General features: G+C 41.3%; 1 protein-coding gene across 1 annotated transcript in view; it reads left to right on the plus strand.

Annotated features, from left to right (window-relative positions):
- The window catches only part of LOC122253320 (steroid hormone receptor ERR2), an 83,499-nt gene that overhangs the window by 36,425 nt on the left and 42,074 nt on the right, over positions 1 to 5,000 (plus strand). The gene's annotated exons all lie outside the window — the stretch shown is intronic.

The raw sequence follows: 5,000 nt of genomic DNA on the forward strand, positions 1-5,000 counted from the left end.
CTCTCTCTCTCTCTCTCTCTCTCTCTCTCTCTCTCTCTCTCTCTCTCTCTCTCTCTCTCTCTCTCTCTCTCTCTCTCTCTCTCTCTCTCTCTCTCCAAACATAGTCCCTGTCAAGAGACGTCATTCACCTAGCTTTTTTTTCTGACATATACCCCATCCGTCTCACATTCCTTCACCCGTGCAAAAAAAAAAAAAAAAAAAAAAAAAAAAAATCCGTCCACGTGCCAAACAAAGCTTTCTCGTGAGTGCGAATAGGAGGAAGGAAGAAAGGAAAGGAAGGAAAGAGAGCCACAAGGAGGGAACAAGATAACGTTGGCACACCACCATTGACTCTCTACAACCTTTCCCGAAAACGCTTTCTTTCTTTCTTTCATATATCAATTGTTGTTAAGTCTTCTTGCTTGTTCAAAATTACTCTCCCTCGTTTGTACATGCAAGAACATCCTATTCCCTTGGGCGTTTCGTTGTGTGTGTGTTTTTTTTTCTCTCGTTTGTTTGTTTAATCGCATGTTGGGTTTATATAAACTGGTTGGTAATAATTGATGATGTTGAGAGTGCAGTATCTCCTGTTAACGGTGTATCTATTGTAACTGGTGGATTTAATGGTGATGATTTCTTGGTGTGTTTATTTGATTTAGGATTTATTCATGGATTTATTTATTATTTCTTGGGAGTTTCTTTGAATGCTGACTCTATTTTCACATCTGTTGGTGTTTACTTGTTCCATTTTCACGTAAATTCCGCTGTAGTAACATTCTGTTCCACAAGAAGGAAGTACCAGGAGTGAGTATATGCTTTAGTGTTCGTTGTATTTCTTTTCAACCCAAACACACTGACTTAGGTGGCAGCTGTGACACTACACAGATCGTGCCTTTGTTTAATTACTACTGCAGCATCGAGTGTTGGTATTGCTGCCAGTAGTACTTCTACTGCTATGACTTGTTCTGTAACTACTACAGGTGACAACTTTTCTGCTAATGCTACTACCACTGTTATATCCACAATCAACACCAATACCACCACTCCCCTTCCCATTCCCACTCCCACTCCCAACCCCACTTCTACTCCAACTCCCACCCCCACCCCCACTCCCACTCCCACCCCCACTCCCACTCCCACTCCCACTCCCACTCCCACTCCCACTCCCACTCCCACTCCCACTCCCACTCCCACTCCCACTCCCTCCCACTCCCACTCCTACTCCCGCTTCCCTCTTCACTCCCTCCCCTCCCCACCCCCCCCCCCCCCCCCTCCTCCCCTTCCCCTCCCCCCCCCCCCCCCACTCCTCACTCCCCACTCCCATTCCCACTCCCACTCCCACTCCCACCGCCACAAAATTTGATATATGGCCGTAAGATAGTATTACTTTCTGAATGCAGGGTGCGTCATAAGCACTATATATATTCGAGTACTTTATATGATCTGAAATAGCTTTGGGTACATCATGCTAGGTTACCTTTAATGTTGAATCACGTGAGATATTTGCTACATAGGAGAGTTAGTTCTTTGTTTCCTCTCATTGCAAGTTGCACTATCCTGCTAATACAGTCTATATCCAAGCCGAATTTTAGCGGTCAAAACATCATATTTTCTTGTTAGTGTCTTATATGTGAATTCATCTAGCCAAAACTGGTCTTTTCCTCTACGGTACAACTTTCAGATCTTTCTCGTAAGTTCTAATTTTGAGTGAGATCTTTAGCTAGAAGTACTGGTATACCTTGGAGTCTATATCTAAGAGAAAAATAGTATCAAGCTTTGAAATTCTGTAGAAATTCTGTAGAAAATCTGTAGTAATTCTGTAGAAATTTTGTAGAAATTCTGTAGCTACGAGTATTCCTGCCAACTCCATTACCGTAGAAAACGGAGTTATGAACCCTTCCGCGATCCTGTTGCTGGAAAAGTTTTGTTTTTTATACATAACAGAAGTGGTCCGTTCTGTTCCCGAAATGAAAGGGTTCATCAATGGAGCATTCCTATTGACATTGTTTAGAGTTTCAAGATGCCCACTGATAGTTGCAATGGCGTACTGATCAAAAGTAGCAGAGAAAGTATATTTTTTTTTCGGGAGTGTTGCATAGAATACACTTTGTGCCGACATTTCCCACGGTACGTTGAAACGTGATGTTATCCGACCGTAGACTAAGATGAATGAGGAGTCTATTGAAGGAAATTAATCTAATCTTACTTAGGTATCAGATATTTCCAAACACCATTAGAGAACCCCCACAGCGTCACTATTTGAGTCACGAGTCACGACCATCGCCACAATTACAGTCACGAGTCACGAAAATCAACGCGCACACACACGCACACACAGTCACCGCACAGGCACCAGCCATTCCTTCCCAATCCTTCCAGTTTCCTCATTTCCGAAGTGGCGGTTGCTGCGGGTTGCCAATTGTGTTGGAGCTAAAATTACCTCCCAGCAGAGGCAGGAGCCAGGTCGAGCTTAGTAGTGGGGGAGGAAGGCACGTCGTGTTTACGTAAGACTGCAGAGATGCTGAGAGCCCGACTGCGGTGGCTAAAAATTTTGGAGGAGAAGAAAAAAGAAGAAAAGACGAAAAGAAAGAAAAAAAAAAAAAAAAAAAGGAAAATAACATGCCTTGATGTGCCACGTGCTGTGGTATTTTGTCTTTGTATGTGTGGTCGTGTGAGTGTGTGTCTCTGTGCATGGTTGTTTATGTATTTGTATATGTGTGTTTCTTTTATGTTTATGTGTATATGCATGCATGTCCTGTGTGTGTGTGTGTGTGTGTGTGTGTGTAAGTATATGCTAACTTTATTTATGTTTGTATTTTCAGTCTTTTGCAGGACAATAATCAATCTTGCAAATATAAAAAAGGCAACAGATAAATGACAGATAGAAATGATATTCTGATTGTGACGCTAACTAAATAATGAAAAACACGTGAATAAATGTACAATGAATGCAAATGAATATTCAACATCTTTTGTTTTAAAAGGTCTTTTAAAAAACACTTATACTACTCCAGTCAAACATCACCACCTCTGACTCAAAGGAGAGGGGGTAGGGAGGGGGGATGGGAAAGGGAGAGGGGAGAGGGGAGAGGGGAGTGGCAGGAGGAGAAGGAGATGGGGTTGGCATGTGGTATTTAGTGTCTTATTTAGCATCTTATCTAGTTTCGGTTAAATTTAATGTTATATTAAGGACTGATTTTGGCAGATTTTCCACAGTGTTGTTCATACACACACACACACACACACACACACATATATATATATATATATATATATATATATATATATATATATATATATGTTGTATATATATATATATATATAATATATATATATATATATATATATTTATATATATATATCTATCTATCTATATATCTATCTATCTATTCATGATCTATCTATCTATATATATATATATATATATATATATATATATATATATGTATACACACATACTACATACATACATATAGATATATACATACAGTACATACATATCGTATATATATATATATATATATATATATATATATATGTATATATATAAAGATTTTATTATATATATATATATATATATATATATATGTATATATAATTTATTTCATATATACAGTATATATGTCTGTATTTTCGTATTATGCGCATATGTATGGATACATGGATGCACTTACGTGTGTTTAGAAGTCAATGTATATGTGTGTAATCGCACATATATATAAAGGTATATAGGTGTGCATGTATTTATTTAGACATGCATAATCATTTCAGGAATGGATTGTGTGCATGAGCAAATCTCTATTTATAGAATTGATTGAGAAGGCGCAAACACATGCATTCAGTCGGAAAAGAGAGCTAGATTCCTTTCTTCCTTGGCGCAGGAAGAAGCGCTTTTTTTCGCTTTTTTTTTTTTTTTTTACGTTCATGACATTGTAAACATCATTCGAGAATCACAACCACCTTTCTCTCTCTCTCTTTCTATTTCTCTTTCTCTCTTTCTCTTTCTCTCTCCACTTTTTTCCCTTCCTTTCTTCTTTCCTCCTTCTTTTTTTCTCTCTCTTCGGTGCGGGGGCGTGGTGGGGGGGGGGGGGGAGCCTCTCTCTCTCCTTCTCTCTTTCTCTCTCTCTCTTTCTCGCTCCTCCCTCTTTCCTCTTTATCTCTTCCCTCTTTCTCTCACCTCCCTCCTCCTCTCCTCCCCGACCTCCTTCCGGCCCCGCCCTCAATCTCCTCTCATTCCCCTCCCCTCTGCCCCTAATACTCTCCTCCCCTCGCGGTTCCCACTTACCTCTTTCTTCTCTTCTCTCTCGTTTCCGCTCTCCTCGGTTCTTCTCTCTCTCTTTCTCTCTCTCTCTCTTTCTCTTTCCTTCTGTCTCCTTCTCTCTTTCTCTCTCTCTCTCTTTCTCTCTTTCTCTCTCTCTCTTTCTCTCTCTCTCTCTTTCTCTCTTTTTCCTCTCTCTTTTTTTTTTTTCCCTTCCTCTTTAAACCTCTCTCTCTTTCCTTCTCCCTCTCCTCTAAAATCCCCTCTCCCTTCTCTTCTCTCCCCTCTCCCTCTCGCCGCTCTCCCTCTTGCCTCGCCCCTCTCCTCTCCCTCTCCCTCTCCCTCTCCCCTCTCCTCTCCCTCTCCCTCTCTCCTCTCCCTCCCCTCTCCCTCCCCCTCTCCCTCTCCCTCCCTCTCCCTCTCCTCCCCCTCTTCACGGGGGGGAGGGGGGGGGGGGGGGGGGGGGGGGGGAAAAGACAGAGTGAAAAGAAAAGATAAGAGAAAAAAGAAAAAAGAAAAAGAATAGAGAGAAACGAGAGAAGAGTTAAATGAGACCTATAAAGAGAACGCCCTCTCCCTCTCCCTCTCCCTCTCCCTCTCCCTCTCCCTCTCCCTCTCCCTTTCCTTCTCCCTCCCTCCATTGCTATCTCTCCTTTCTTCTGCATTCTGTGTGTGTGTTCGCATCTATTTGTCTCTGTCTTATGATGGCTTTGACAGGGATATCACAAACATTAGTATGATATCGACATTAGCAAGATCATAC

The sequence above is a fragment of the Penaeus japonicus genome, unplaced genomic scaffold, assembly GCF_977035675.1.
Source record: "Penaeus japonicus unplaced genomic scaffold, GWHDUDI00000001_assembly GWHDUDI00000025, whole genome shotgun sequence".
Taxonomy (NCBI): domain Eukaryota; kingdom Metazoa; phylum Arthropoda; class Malacostraca; order Decapoda; family Penaeidae; genus Penaeus; species Penaeus japonicus.